Raw genomic sequence first — 17,030 nt, forward strand, 5'->3', positions numbered from 1 at the left:
GTATATGTTGGAGTGCATAGGGCCACCAGAGCGTCACTAAAATTGAGGGTCTGATGGCGAGGGGGCCGTTTGATTCTGGGCCTATGTGTCCCAATGCGACCCTTTTGCATGCATTCAGTGTGTCCTATGTGCCTCCCCCTTCTGCCATTTGTACAATTATAGAAAGTCCCCCTTTGCAACTTACCATGCATTTGTGGTAGGTCTAGGTACTCTGCACTGTCCTGCGATTCCAGTGGCCAGCTCCTCGGGGATGACTGCTGCCACCATCTCCTCTAGCTTATCCAGGTCCTCCTAGGGTGCGGGACTTCAACCTCCAGTCCGCAGTGCTGCCTTTTGGTTCCTGGGAAGCTTCTCTTTACTTCTGCGCTTGCAATCATGCCAGTGCTTCTTACAATTGGTGACAGTCCTCTTCATCTCTGCCACACTGCTGACTTTATCTACTATTGCCTCACATATAGCTTCTCTACTACCTATTGGCAATTTGGAGGTGGCGAAGAGCTGGTGTTGGTGCTCTGTCACCTCTCTGACCTAGATGTCATTCGCCTCCTCTCTAAAGTGCCACTTCCGCTTCCTCTTCTCCTTCTCTTGGGACATTGCTGGTCCCTCCTGGCTCGTACTATGTTCATTGGGATCTCTCTGGGGTCCCTCCTGCCCTGGATTCACCATCTTGTCTCCCAATATTTTTTTTCTTGCTTGTGCGTTTTTTTACGTTAATGCTGTTAAAAATGGCACTAACACATTTAGCGTAAAAAAACGTGCTGCATAACATTCTAACGCCACATTTACAGCCTTAGCATCATTTTTCTTTCCGGCATGTCGTAATAGTTAGCATCATGTTTTTTTACTCTAACCGCTCCTTAGCATCAAGGTGCATCATTTTTTGGCGCTAACGAAGGCTCTATGTTTCTTAAAGCCTTCCCGTTTTCTACAGCAAATATCATTCCAAAGAATTATTTCATCTGAAGGAGGCTGCTTGATTTAGTTCAATCTATCAGGTTTCCACTTACTTAATCAAAAGGAGTATCTTTGCCATCTCTCCCTTTGAGATTGGCCTCGGAGATGGAGGAGCTGCTAGGCGTTTAACAAGTCTCACTAATATTGTGGACCATTTGCATCCTAGGTGACTCCAGTTCACATTTTCCATCACAGAGACGAATTAAGTGCAAGGGCTCCTGTGTCCCCAGAGTACAATACACAGACAAAATGTGTTTCCGGTTTCACAACTCGCAGAACTTCATTTCCCTTCCTGACTTTGGCCCTCATTACAACATTGGTGGCAAAAGCCCCTTACCGCCGTGCAGAAGACCGCCAACACACCGCTGCGGCAGTGGAATTCCACCACGGTCATTATGACCCACTGATTGGAATCCGCCAAAATTGAGACACCCACAAAAGTTCGCCACACCTAAGGTCAGTGATAAACTGGCGAAAATAAAAGCTCCACCGTCACGCCAATAGAAATACGCCCACTCTATCACGAATCCACGCAGCGGTCTTTCAACTGCGGTATTCCATTGGCGGTACACACCGCCGTGCTCAAAATACACACACTCTTACAAAACACAGCCACATTGGACAAATCAAAATACACAAACCTAATACACATACACACACCACCCCCACACACCCATTACAATATAAAACACACCCCCACATCACCCACAAACCCCTACGACCAAAATACAGAAAGAAGGCCAGAGAGAGACACTACAAGCTACTGCCAAGCATCCACAGGCACACAATACCATCACCCACATAAATTCCACGCACCTCACACAACACACCACTAAATATCACCCCACTGATCACTACACACACCACCCCACACATCACCCACACCACCCCATGGCACGGCAAAGACACCCCAGGTTCTCTGAGGAGGAGCTCAGGGTCACGGTGGGGGAAATCGTCCTGGTAGAGCCACAGCTATTCGGATTACAGGTGCGGCACACCTCCATAGCTTGGAAGATGGAGCTATGGCGAAGAATAGTGGACAGGGTCAACGCAGTGTGACAACACCCAAGAAATAGGGATGACATCAGGAAGAGGTGGAACGACCTACGGGGTAAGGTGCGTTTCGTGGTCTCAAGACACCACCTTGCGGTTCAGCGGACTGGCGGTGGACCCCCACCTCCTCCCCCACAACTAACAACATCGGAGGAGCAAGTCTTGGTGATTTTGCATCCTGAGGGCCTCGCAGGAGTAGATGGAGGAATGGACTCTGGTAAGGCAATGCTTTACTACTATATCCCCCACCCTCCTGCATGCCAATACATACCCCCACCCTCGCCCTCACCCCATCCCTTTTACTCCTCACAAATGTCCCAATATCACAAACCACACATCCCAACACCAAGCCCTGCATGCAACAACAAAGCATGGACACCCATCACCAATGCATGGCCACTGCACATACCCATACACCCCCCTAAACCACCATCACACAAGGTCCCTCACAGGAATGCAAGCACTGGTGTACACGGTCACCCACCCATTGCACACCATGGCATACACAGATGCAATAAACATCCTTTTATACCCCTGCAGGACCCCTACCCAACGTCACCGGACAGGAGGGTCCACACATGTCCACACCACCAACAGAAGAGGCCCACAGTGATGACAGCAGCTCTGTCCAACTGGATCTAGATGACCAGCCCGGCCCATCTGGGACCTTGGGACAGTCGGTTCCCCTCACACAGTCACAGGCCACCACAGAGCTTACCCCCTCTGGAAACACCAGCACAGCACCCACCCAGCGGGCCCATACCTCTGTTCCCAGGACACGTCAATCAGCAGTGTGTCCACCACTACAGGGAACCCAAGCTAACCCACCACCCCAACAACAACAGGGACCTGTGGCAGTGGCAGTGGGCACACGGTCCAGGGGACAGAGGCCTAGGAACACAGGGGACCTGGGAGGGCTACTGTGTGACAGGGGGAGTACAGGCCCAGGGAACCCACTCTCCACGAGGCCCTCTCCAACATCATGGGAGCCTACCACCATTCCCAGGAGACGATGGCAACGGTACTGGCCAAGTTTCAGGAGACCTAGCGGCTGCAGGAGGAACAGTATTTGGGCTTCAGGGAGGAACTCAGATCCATCAATTCCACCCTGGGCATCATCGTAAGGGTGCTGAAGGAAGTCCTCAACAGCAGGAGGGACACTGTGGCACTACAAGGGGCCCCTGACACCAGCCTGGACGATGAACTGCCCACCACCTCTGCCGGCGCTAGTGGACAGGAGGCACCGCCACAGGACCACCACACCAGCACCCCACCACCTGCAGAGGGGGAAACACCCCACAAACAGTCCCTGAGATCCAGGACAAAGACAGAGAACGATGCCAAGACCCCCGCCAAGAAATGAGACCACCCTGATTGTCATCCTTCTGTCCCACCTTGTCACCCTGTCCATCCTCAAACTGCCCCAGCTCCACTTCCTATGCCCATTTGGGCAATGCACCTGTGAGACAAATCGACTGGACTCTGCCATGGACATTCCTCCACCATCACCCCTCACCATTTTACAGCACCCTCCAATATTGAGCACTTAAATAAACACCATTAAAGCACAAAACAATCTGGAGTCTGTCTGTGATTTCGAAATAGTGTATTAGCAATTACAGTGTCAAAATGGTCTTTCAATTGTAATGTCAACATACCTATGTCACACAGCTCTAGTCCATGAGGAAACAAAGCAGATGTCACACAGTGGGACCCACATCTGTGAAATTGTAAGGGAAAGTGACAACTCAGTGACCATACACTGGGTGAAAACAACAGACAGTAGAGAGGTAGTAGTGTTAAATTAGATGTAGCAGGCAGTTTTGTACTCTTACCTGTGTCTCACTGGAAGAATTGCAGGATCACCGTGTTCCTGTTGTCGATGTCCTCTTCTTCTGCTTCCTCGTCTTCACTGTCTACAGGCTCCACAGCTGCCACAACACCTCCATCTGGACCATCCTCTGCAGAAAAGGCACCTGTCGTCGCAAAGCTAAGTTGTGAAGCATACAGCAGGCCACGATGATCTGGCACACCTTCTTTGGTGAGTAGAATAGAGATCCACCTGTCATATTGAGGCACCTGAACCTGGCCTTCAGGAGGCCGAAGGTCCGCTCTATAATCCTCCTAGTTCGCCCATGGGCCTCATTGTAGCATTCCTCTGCCCTTGTCCTGGGATTCCTCACTGGGGTCAGTAGCCATGACAGGTTGGGGTAACCAGAGTCACCTGCAAATGGCGAGGGACAACTGTTAGACACACACTAACCTGTAGGGATATCCCCAGACCCAGGCAACCATTCCCACTGACTTGCTTCCAGGTGCTCACCTAATAGCCACACACGGTGCCTCTGGAGTTGACCCATCACATAAGGGATGCTGCTATTCCGCAGGATGTAAGTGTCATGCACTGAGCCAGGGAATTTGGCATTCACATAGGAGATGTACTGGTCTGCCAAACACACCATCTGCAAATTCCTCGAATGATAACTCTTCTGGTTCCTGTACAACTGTTCACTCCTGCGGGGGGGTACCAAAGCCACATGTGTCCCATCAATGGAACCTATGATGTTGGGGATATGTCCCAGGGCATAGAAATCACCTTTCACAGTAGGCAAATCCTCCACCTGAGGGAAAACGATGTAGCTCTGCATGTGTTTCAGCAGGGCAGACAACACTCTGGCCAACACTTTGGAATACATAGGCTGGGACATCCCTGATGCTATGGCCACTGTTGTTTGAAATGACCCACTTGCAAGGAAATGGAGTGCTGACAGCACCTGCACTAGAGGGGGGATTCCTGTGGGATGGCGGATAGCTAACATCAGATCTGGCTCCAACTGGGCACACAGTTCCAGGATTGTGGCACGATCAAGCCTGTAGGTGATGATCACATGTCTTTCCTCCATTGTCGACAGGTCCACCAGCGCTCTGTACACCGGAGGATGCCGCCATCTCCTCACATGTCCCAGCGGATGGTGCCTATGAAGGACAACAGCCAGCACAGAGTCAATTAACTCAGAGGTACGTACCCACAGCTTACACAGAACACGATTCATAATCCGAAATTTGCATGTATGAGTGTTGAAGCAAGGCCTAGGTATGTGTGACGCAGTTAAAAATTAAGCCATGTGGGCCCCTGAAATGGAGGCTGCCTGACCTGTAAAGTAGGACAATGGGATGTGAGGTAACTGCGCTGGCGTTGTACACCGTCGCCGTAGGCGGTCGAAGACCGCGGCGCAATTGTGCATTGGTTAACATTGGACCCCATGGGTCCCAGGAGCCAATGACGATGTACGCCGGCGGTGACGGTACGCACCGCCGCGGACGTGACTGCCATTTTCTATCTGTTCTTCGACAGGAGAGGACCTACACTGCAAGTGCTGCTGTGACCTCAGTCTGGAAGAGAAAATGGCTCGTGCGTCTGGGGAAAGGGCCCCTGCCTTCACCGCAGAGGAGCTGGAGAAACTTTAGAGACTTGAGAGACTGTGGCTTTGCACTCCGCAGGATTGAACAGTGGGCATGTGGCCCCCTCGTGGATTTGGCGTCGTGCACTCAACCGGCTGAGGTGCCCCCCTTTCCCTTCCCCCTGAGGTGCCTGTTTTATTGCTATCTGATGCCCTTGCAGTTTTTCTCCATCATGTTCGGGTACTGAGTGTGGGCCTCACCCATGCAGTGTGGGCCCAGTGTTCCACGGACTTCAATGGAGCAATACCTGGACTACTATTCTTGTTGTATATATTTGTTAATAGTGTATATATATTTTTGCGAACTGGATTTTAATATATTTAAATGGTTACACTCATTTCCTTTTGTCTTTGCATTCTTCCGGGGGGTTTAGGGGGTGTAGCTGTAATGTATCATCCTGTATTAGTGTGTGTGTTGTCGTGGGTGAGGGTGGGGGTGGGGGTGTTGCGTGTTGCGTGTGTGTGTGTCTGTTTTTTCCCTCCCCCCTCCCCTGGGTCGTAGGTGCAGTACTCACCGTGGTCTTCGCCGCCGGCGTTCGTGCTCCTGGTAGAGGAGCAAGAAGATAAGGGCAGGGAAAATGGCGTCCTGGTTCCTCATGGGGTATGTGGAGGGGAGTGTTTTCCCTTCGAAGCCCTGTTTCCGGCGTGCTTTTGTTCACGGTGAATCCGCCCCGGAAAAGGTGGCAGATTGGTAGGTTGTGATAGGGTGGGCGGTACATTGTCCTCCGCCTGTCTGTTGACGGTGACCGCTGCGCTGTTTGTTTGTACCGCCTTGGCGGTCGGAGTGTTAAAGTGGCTGTCTTTGTTGGCGGTTTCCGCCACGGTCGTGATTCCATTTGTTTTTCCGCCGGCCTGTTGGCGGTCTTACCGCCGCTTTAACACCGATCGCCAGGGTTGTAATGACCACCTTTATCTTTTGAATAATTTGTCTGTCACAGGCCCATGATCAATTCATCCCCGTCCTTTCTCAGTAAAGGGCATTGAGAGGGCACAGGAGGATTATGGTACACGATGATTTCAAAGTGCTATTTTTCTTTGGTGTTTGACACAAGGGTATCGTCGGGAAGAGTTCAGGGAACAAGCATTGGTAAAAAGCACATATACAAACATATTAGACGTGTTTTTTGTTTTGAGAATAACGTAAGGCCTCATTAAGAGTTTGGCGGTTGGAGGAGCCAACTGACAAACTCGTGGGGAGGACTCCACTGCCATAGTGGTGGCGTCCCCCCAAGCATAATACAATGATCCCGCTGGGCTGCCCGGCGAGAACATTCTATTACGCCGTTCCCGCAGGGCTGACCAGCTGGAACAGTGCTACGGTCTCGGCCTCGTCTCCATTAAGGAAGCGAAGGCCAATTCTGTAGCACACCAGCACCTTCAGAATGCTCACTGTCTAAAAAAGCAGACAGTGCGCATTCTAATGGGTGATGGGCAGGGGGCCCCCTACACTGCCCATGCCAAGGGGGCAACCCTGTGGCCCCTGGCACTGGCTTTCCACTAGCCTTTCGATGGCAGAGTGACCGCCATGGAAAGGTTGGTGGAAAACTGAGTCCTAATCAGCACAGTGGTGCTCAGTTCAGCGCCACCTTGGCTGAGTACAACTCAGACAACCGCCAGCCTTCTCTGGAATAATGCTCCTGACCGCGACGGTGGTCCCCTGGTGGGTCTGCCCTCCATGGTCGAAATTTGGAGGTAGCCTGGATTACAGCAGCCTGTCACACGAGTGTGGTGATCCTCAGCCACTCTCATAACGAGGTCCTTGGTCAGGAATGATTGGCCAAAACATGGTCAAATGTAAAGAATATATTGCCTGGTGAGCAACATTTAAAATTGCCTGCAGCCTTCACTTGTTAATGCAGTTTGGAAAAGATTATTAAAGGGCCCTCTTGGAACCCAAATGCCCTGGACCTGCGGTCAGACAATATTTGGCAAGTTGCATCAGCAGCAAGTATTGTACTTTGTAAGTGAAGTGTATGTGCAGCACACCAATTTTAAATGCCTTTTGTAACTTCTGGCCTGAAAATGTCTGGTCCCGTGCTAGTTCATTTAGGGTTAGAGGCCAATGTCTTGCCTTTAGGCAGAGCCTGCACTGAGCCCCAAGGTGAACTTATGCCCCATTCCTTTTGACAAAAATGAAATTTTACTTGTACATCACTTTTCCTCTGTTCCAGCTGCTTAGTACATTCCACTCAGCAATAATGATTTGTAGTTTCCAAAGCAGTTTCATCCTTAGTGTAGAGCCTCCTAAATTAAGCTTTATGTGCCTAGAGATGGTGTCCTTTACATCAAAGTTTTCTATTGTTGGTATAGAGTTATACAGCATTGGCTCTCATTGTCATGTAAACGAAGTCAATGGTGTAGTGATATCATCAGTGATCACATCAGTGATGTAATTTATGTTTTTGTCTGTAACATAATATAAAAAAATATGGGGTTTGAGTTATGTCAATCCTAATAATCAAAACTGGTAACAAAATCATTAGGTAAGTTAGGGGCTAAATTGTCTATAAACAGCCCCCCCCCCCACACTACCCTGTGGTTAAGGTGGGGATAGGCAGTGTACTTTCGGCCAAGCATTTAGAAAGGTAGCAGCGGGATCAAATGCATTTCCCCAACCATGTGCATGGTAGGACTACTGGGGATTGCCACCTGCTCCAGTTCTTCTTAGGACACATATTTGTGGGGGACGGGAGAAGTGACAGCTGCCCTGGAGCTATGCATACAGTGCTGTGACCCAGCTGGCAGATGTCCTTTATCTCCTTCACCCACATATAAGAAGTATGATTCTAGACAAGGACAACTGCCAGGGACAGAGGAGGTATATGAAGAGGGGTTTCTCTACATGGAAAATGCTCTCTATGTGAACAAGAAAGGGGAAATTCAAAGTACCTTTAATGCCAAGACTGACGATTGACCAGCCTACACCATTACACAGACTGAGGACTAGGACTGAGTGACACATACGGAGAAAAAAACAAAATTATAGTCTCCACTTGAATGTTTCGGTGGAGAAATCTGAACATCTAGGCTAATCATAGCTTCAGCATTTTTTGTGGATCTGCTCTTGGGAGCCCCAGGTGTGGACTCATCAATGCATTTTACAAACTGCCTTCAATCTCCTACTCATCACACAGAAAACCATGTTCAGAAAAACACTCTACATTACATCATATGAAGGGTCAACCTACGAATTTAACAACATATGTATTTGATCCACCACTGATATCCTCCTTACAAAAACTACCCAGTCCAAACCCTCCTCTGATAAATTATGCTATCTTATGCAGGACTTGTGATGTCTGGTTTGTCTCCCTTGGTAGCCTGGACCTGTCCTTGTTCTGGTTCATCCTATATCCTTCATCCTTCATCCTTCATCCTTCCAGAGATCAGGACAGAACGACATAACCGCACAAAACACCCTTAAAAGCTGGTAACTTGTATTTTACTGGTTGTTCTCTATGGTTTCTGTGACCCCATAATTCCACTCCTTTGTCCGGCTGCTCTGTCACTTTGTTTGTCTCACTCTTTGGTGACCCACAATTTGCATTTTTATTTAATAATTTAATATCCTGCACACACCCCAGAAAGCCATCTAGCTTTGTTGAACCAGAACAACAATTTACAATACAATCATAGATAATGCTACATAAAACAACAAAATATAAAGAGTTCAGTAAAAATTAGATACTGAGGCATCAACCCTAATATCTATCTATCTATCTATCTATCTATCTATCTATCTATCTATCTATCTATCTATCTATCTATCTATCTATCTATCTATCTATATGCCTTTTATGATACAGCTGAAATACTTAGCAGACGCTATTTCAATTTATGTTTAAACAGAACAAAAAGGGAATAAGACTCTATAGTGCAGAACCAGGCATGCTGAGTATTTTAGAGACTGGCATAGCCATGGTGCTGTGACCCCTAATGCAAGCAAGAAAAATGTGCCTCCATACATTGTGGTTAGGTAGTAGAAGAAGGCCACAATTGAGGTACAGAGGTCCCCCCTATATCACTGGACCATGGTGTGACTACACCAAACAGCACTAATAAAAGCTATGGCCCTGCTAGAAAGTGTGCACATATTTCAATGATATTGTTGGGCAGGATACTCCTAGATTATCTAGATGCCTGAGCAACCGAGGAGAGTGTTCTATCGCCTGTGCAATACAGATTTAGACATGGTTTGGTGCTATAGATCTGTGCCTGAATTTCTATCTTTTGTATAAATAGTATGGGCGGATTAAAGGTGGTTGCCTGTACCTTGCCTTCATGGACCTCAGCGCAGCATTTGATAATGTTGACAGAGGGAGACTCTGGTTAAAGCTGTTGACTTTGGGAGTGGAGGCAAGGTTAGTGAACATCCCTTGTCAATTGCATGAGGAGGTTGTCGGGTATATTTGTTATGGACCAAAAGATGAATGTACTACTCCAATTAACATCAGTAAGGGAGTATGGCAAAGCTGTGTCCTCACCACATTTTTGTTCAGCCTTTGTATTAATGACCTGGACCAGCACCTGTTGAAGATAACAGCTGACCCACCCAAGGGCGGGGGTTAAGAGGTGTACCCATACTCATGTATGCAGGCGATTGTGTACTAATGTCCAGAAGGGGTATTGGCCTGCAGAGGCTGCCAAAGGGGTTTGTGGAGTTCATGGATTCACCAGGGCTTCAAACTAATAAGCCCAAAACCATTTACTATGATATGTGGGAGACCTAAAGGTACAAGAAGATCTTTTCAGATACAGAACACCAAATTATAGACAGTAAGCACATTCCTGTATCTTAGGCTCCTATTCGACAACAAATGTAACTGGAAGCATCTTTTTAAAGTTATACGCACCTAACTTGATCAAAATATTGTGTCTATCTTTAAGTTTACTAAGAAGCTGGGGTCATCTCCTTTGGGTGGGATTTTAAATATCTAGAAGGATAGATGCACTGCGACGGCCACCTATGGAGCAGGCATGTTGGGATAGCAAGACCTAGTATTGTTACAATCTGCTGAAAATATTTTTCTCCGTAAGTTATTACGGTTACTGGGATGTGTACCTGCCACCATGTGTCAGGAAGAGGGAGCATATATCTATGCGACACTGTTAAGCTAGTGCCAATCATGCTATGACTGTCTACCTGGTACCCCCTGAAGTCGCACTGAAAAGAGCAGTGATTAAGGACTGCTTGACCCTTGATAAGGCCTGTAATATTCAGTGGGTGCAGTTTGTTGAAGATCAACTGACTGAAATAGGCCACCAATAGCTTTTTGATTGACTGTCAAAAAAGCACATCTGGACCATATGCGAAAGGAGGGGGAGGGCATGGAAAAAGGGCAGTATGAATGCATGCTATTCTGGTGACGACTAGTGACACAGAACCTTATTTATGTATAATTCCTAGTGCACAGTGTTTTTATTTGGTAAGGTTTCAGGGTGCATCTCCTGGCTTCATATCCAGCATCTGCCCAACGAGATAATGATCTGGTAGTATGCCCATGTGACTCATACAGTCATAATTACACTTCTTCTTCTTTTGTGGCCTTTATAGTGCACCAAGAAAATCTATACTCGTGCCCTTGTCAGGGCTATAAATGTTACACAATGCAGACCAGTATTGTTATCTGCAACTGCTGCAAACAGAGTTCGTTTGTTGCACAGTTTATAGAAATATCGCAGCCTGTGTTAAGCTCCGCAGAATTGTGGGCCAATAATGCCTTTGACAGCTCTCTACTGCAATATGAACAATGTAATTCTTGTCTCTATTTCATCTCTCAATGTGATAGGACGTATATATTATGTGGACCTGGGTGACTATAGTTTTAGCATCATATATTGTTATTGTATTCATTTTAATTTGGATGTGCAGGTTTTTAGTTCAAATGCTTATCTAGTTCTAGCTTATCAATGTGAAGCATCTTTTTATTATTCATTGTTTTTGCTGTAATAATTGCTGCTATATTTGCCTATGCACTGTTTGTATATTAATTGTAATATGCACTTAAGATACTGTATTTGCACTTTACTTTTATAGTTATCTAACCGAATAAAGTTTTATATTTCTACTACTACTTCAATGATATTGATTTATTGCTGGTGTTTTCTCTTCACTCTCATAAACATCTTGCTATTCTTGCTTGAGACTCAAGGCACTCTCCCTCTCATCCGTATCTTCTTTCATTCTCAACACACCCTGCTTCTGTCTCTAACTGCCATACATCTTTGTCTATCTCTATTCTGCAATCATGCTAACCTAGTTCCCCTTTTACAACCCATCACATTGTTCCCTCTCACATTCTTCTTTCTGCTTCTAACGTTATACACCCCTCATATCTTTCACTTCAGCTTTGTCTGTCACCCCTAATTTACTTCAGCATGCTTTTCTCCTAGTATGACATTCTAATTGTTTGAAATCTCTTTCACTCAATAACCCAGCTCTATTCTTTGTACTTCCTATGTCACTTTGTTCTATTGCTCCACTCCATCGTTCTTTACCTTTTCTCTCTACCCTTTCTTTTTCTCTCATGCTACGACTCAGATGACTTCCTCTCACCTTACGTCTTAGTTCACTCTTTCTCTGTCAGTTACTTACTTCTCTTTGCCCCATTCTCTTACATTTACACTTTGTTCTTTTCCTCTTCCACCCTATCAGCTCCTGGTGTTTCTCTCACCCATTAGTCTACTCTCTCTCTCTTCTCAACCATATCACCTATCCTTTTCTCATGGTATCACTGGTATACTTCCTGTGCCACCCTAGCTATGTTCTCTCTTTTTCTTTCACCTCATTAGTCTGTTCTCTTCTTCTCCTACATCTTTTCATTCTTTGTTTTACTCTCTCTCATCCTACCATTTCCTGCGTGTCTCTCAAGCTATGATTTTTTACTCCATTTCTCTCATTATGACTTAGGGCCTTATTACGAGTCCAAGTACTGCCAGCCTCATGGTGATGGTCAGACCACCGCAACTGTGGCGGTCCGACCGTCACATTACAACCCTTGTGGTCGGACCGCCAGGGAATGGCCGTCCCCGCCGGGAACATTGTTCCCGACGGTCCCACAGCGGTCTGAGTAGTACTTAGCCAGGGCTGCACAGAGTTCAGCACCACCTGGCTGATTACAACTCTACTTACCGCCAGCCTTTCCATGGCGAACTGACCGCCATAGAAAGGCTAGCGGTAAGCCAGTGCTGGGGGCCCACTCCCCACCACTCTCGGAATGCACACTGTCTGCTTTGCTGGGAGGCACCCTGTGCGACTGCATTGGCCTCTGCTCTATTTGGAGCCAAGACCTTGGTGTCCGCCGGTCACCCCAGTGGAAACCTTGTAATGGGGCTGCTGGGGAGACTGCCAGCTCCGCGGAGGTCTCCTCACCGTGAATCTGGCAGTCGGCTTGTCCGACCGCCAGCCTCATACTGAGGCCCTTAGTTTTTTCTATCTCTCACACCATATACTCTATACTCATCCTCTCTCCCACCTATCAGTTAGCTTCTTTCTATACACCTTATCACTCTGATCTACTTTTCTCTTCTCAGCCATCGCCTGTTTAGTCTCTTCTTTTCTTCCCCTGTCTCTTTGTTCCTTACTTTCTCATCATTCATCACCATACGTTTTAAGTCATCACTTTCTTTCTCTCAGACATTTTGTCTATCACACATTCCAGACTCATTTATTATAAATAAATACACTTATTTTAACCTGCAGCCATTAGTAATGGAAGTCAGAATTTCTTAAGTTTTTAAGGTATATTGGGAAATTCTATGTGGCCTACTGGAAAAAAAGAGAATGATGCAAGTTTATCTTTACACTTTCTTTGCCAAGACCCACACAGCCAAAAATTACGAACCTCTGGACTATGCCAGAAGGTTAACACCATAAAGTTAGAAGCGACTGCAGCTCTGTCTTGTTAACAGCTGATTTTGGGAGGCTGGTAGTGAGTGGGGAGGGTTCAGATTGTGGTTATGTTGTGCAGATTCATGGAGTGCACTATTACCCATGAGGGTATCATGGAGCTGAACAGGTGTGAATCTAGCCAAACCAAAGGCCTAGTGGGACTACTCAAAAAGCCAGGTCCTCAGCTTCTTGGGAAATTCAAGAAGTGAGGAGGAGGCACTTATGTGCAGTGGTGTTTGTAAAAAGTAGATGTGACTGTTCAGGAATGCTCGGCTAGTTTTATGTAGTGCCTTGAAGGTGTGGTGAGGAGTTTGATTTGTGCTTCTTTGTGTTTGGAGAGTCAGCTGATCTCCTTCAGTTGTGGTCTGTGATGTGATTTTGGTGTCCAACTTCTGAATGGTCTGCAGACTTCTGGTGAGTTTCTTGCTGATTCCGTCATGGAGGGTGTTCTCGTAGTCCAGCTTCCGTGTAACAAGGGAGTATGTGACAGTTTTCTGGGTGTGATTGGGTGCCATTTTAAAATCTTCCTCAGCATCTTTAGAGTATTTAAGCATGAGTTGGTGACAGGGTTGACTTAGGTGGTCATGTTGAGTTTGCTGTCGATGATGATTCTGAGGTTCTTGGCATGGGTGGTGGGGGTGGTTGTCAGTTATAGCTCTGTCAGCCACCAGGTAGTCTCATGATAAAACCAGATAGACCAGATCATGATTTTGGTCTTATTCGTGTTCCACTTCAGATAGTTGGTCTTCATCCAGTGGGTGAAATCAGTCACGCAGGAATTGAACTTCATCCAGGTACTTAGCATCTTGTCCGTGAGGGAGAGAATGAGTTGCATGCCATCTACTTATGAGAGAATGCTAATGTTGTGAGAGTGAATGATGCAAGCTAGATGGATCAAATATGCATTGAAGAGGGTCAAGCACAGAGAGGATCCTTGCAAAACTCTGTAGATGAGGTCACAGGAGTCTGAGGGTACAATTCCAAGCTGACTGACTGCATCCTTTCACTCAGTAGGAGCAGATTCATCGGAGTGCTTGTCCTTAGATTCCAATGTTGAGTAGGCATTGGATGAGGAAGGGGTGAGAGACTGTGACAAGCACCAGGGAGAGAGCCAGGAAAATGAGGGTAGCTGTGTCTTCTCTATCAAGAGGCATGTCGATAACATCTGTGGCAGTAGTGAGGGCAATTCTTGTACTGTGGTTGGGTCTGAAAGCAGGCTGAGTGGTGTTAGAGAGTTGGTGGTCCTTGAGGTATTCAGTGAGGTGTCTGTTGATGATTCTTAGAAATGGGGTCTTTGGTTAACATTCAGGTTACCCCTGTTCAAGCAAGGACCCTCACTCTAGTCAGGGTAAAAGAGAATCACCCTCAGCTAACCCCTGCTTACCCCCTTGGTATCTTGGCAGAGCAGTAGGCTTAACTTCAGAGTGCTAGGTGTAAAGTATTTGTACCAACACACACAGTAACTTAATGAAAACACTACAAAATGACACAACACCAGTTTAGAAAAATAGGAAATATTTATCTAAACAAAACAAGACCAAAACGACAAAAATCTTACATACACAACTCAGGTTATGAATTTTTAAAGATTAAACTCAAAAATAGCGCTTAGAAACACAAAATGCTTCGATAAGGTGTTAACACGGCGTCATAACGGAGTCGTTCCCAACAATCCGACACCAGCGGCACCGGACATGGAGTCGCGTAGACTCCCAGGTACAGTACCTTGGTGAAGAAATTAAAATGAGCCAATGCGCGAAGTCGGGGATCGCGGCGTCTGTGCAAAACGTTGAATCCGCGCACTTCAAGCGGCGTCGGTCACGACGTGGTACGGCGACTTCCACGGAGTCGCAGACTTAGGTGGGGCTGCAGTGATGTCGGGCCTGCGAAGGTCGTCGCGTTCCAGCAAAGATCACGGAGTCGGTTGCAGGCGGCGGCACCGGATTCAGCAGCGGCGTCGATCCAAAGTCGTCCGAAATCGATTTCCTTGAATTTCTACCAGCTTTCCTTTCAAGGGCCCAGGGACTGCATAGGGCACCACTTGTCAGGGCAGGGGTCTCTCCAGAGACTCCAGGTGCTGGTAGAGAGAAGTCTTTGCTGTCCCTGAGACTTCAAACAACAGGAGGCAAGCTCTAAATCAAGCCCTTGGAGATTTCTTCACAAGATGGAAGGCACACAAAGTCCAGTCTTTGCCCTCTTACTCTGGCAGAAGCAACAACTGCAGGATAACTCCACAAAGCACAGTCACAGGCAGGGTAGCTCTTCTTCCTCAGCTCTTCAGCTCTTCTCCAGGCAGAGGTTCCTCTTGTTTCCAGAAGTGTTCTAAAGTCTGTGGTTTTGGGTGCCCTTCTTATACCCAATTTCTCCTTTGAAGTAGGCCTACTTCAAAGTAAAGTCTCTTTTGATTGTGAAATCCTGCCTTTCCCAGGCCAGGCCCCAGACACTCACCAGGGGATCGGAGTCGGCATTGTGTGAGGAAAGGCACAGCTCTTTCAGGTGTGACCACTCCTCTCCTCCCTCCTAGCACAGATGGCTCATCAGGAAATGCAGACTACACCCCAGCTCCCTTTGTGTCACTGTCTAGTGTGAGGTACAACCACACCAACTGTCAAACTTACCCAGACAGGGAATCCACAAACAGGCAGAGTCACAGAAATGGTATGAGCAAGAAAATGCTCACTTTCTAAAAGTGGCATTTTCAAACACACAATCTTAAAATCAACTTTACTAAAAGGTGTATTTTTTAATTCTGAGCTCAGAGACCCCAAACTCCACATGTCCATCCGCTCCCAAAGGGAATCTTCGCTTTAATCAGATTTAAAGGTAGCCCTCATGTTAACCTATGAGAGGGACAGGCCCTGCAACAGTGAAAAACGAATTTAGCAAGATTTCACTGTCAGGACATATACAGCACATTACTATATGTCCCACCTTAACCATACACTGCACCCTGCCCTTGGGGCTACCTAGGGCCTACCTTAGGGGTGCCTTACATGTACGAAAAGGGAAGGTTTAGGCCTGGCAAGTGGGTACACTTGCCAAGTCGAATTTACAGTTAAAAGTGAACACACAGACACTACAATGGCAGGTCTGAGACATGTTTACAGAGCTACTTATGTGGGTGGCACAACTAGTGCTGCAGTTCCACTAGTAGCATTTGATTTACAGGCCCTGGCACCTCGTGCACTTAACTAGGGACTTACTAGTAAATCAAATATGCCAATCATGGATAAACCAATTACATACAATTTTACACAGAGAGCATATGCACTTTAGCACTGGTTAGCAGTGGTAAAGTGTTCAGAGTTCAAAAGCCAACAGTAGCAGGTACATTGGTCTGTAGTTGGTGAGTGTTGCAGGGTCCACGGGATGTTTCTACAGCAACTAGAGGTTCCAATGGAGCCCCTGAGTAGATGGAATTCAGGGTGGTGGCAATTTCTTATGGGGTGATGATGGCTGTGTGGCTAACATTGGTTCTTTGGATAAGAATGAGAGGCATTTGGCGAGGTCTGTTGGGTCAAGTTGCTGTAAATGGCAGCAATTTTGTTGCTGAATCACTGTGCGAGATTAATGCAGAGGTCCTGCAAGGGGGTGATTGAGCTGAATGCGTCCACTGCTGAGGTGAAATCCATCATGATGGCAAAGAGGTTTTTGATGGCAAAGAGGTTTTT

The sequence above is a fragment of the Pleurodeles waltl genome, chromosome 8, assembly GCF_031143425.1.
Source record: "Pleurodeles waltl isolate 20211129_DDA chromosome 8, aPleWal1.hap1.20221129, whole genome shotgun sequence".
NCBI lineage: Eukaryota > Metazoa > Chordata > Amphibia > Caudata > Salamandridae > Pleurodeles > Pleurodeles waltl.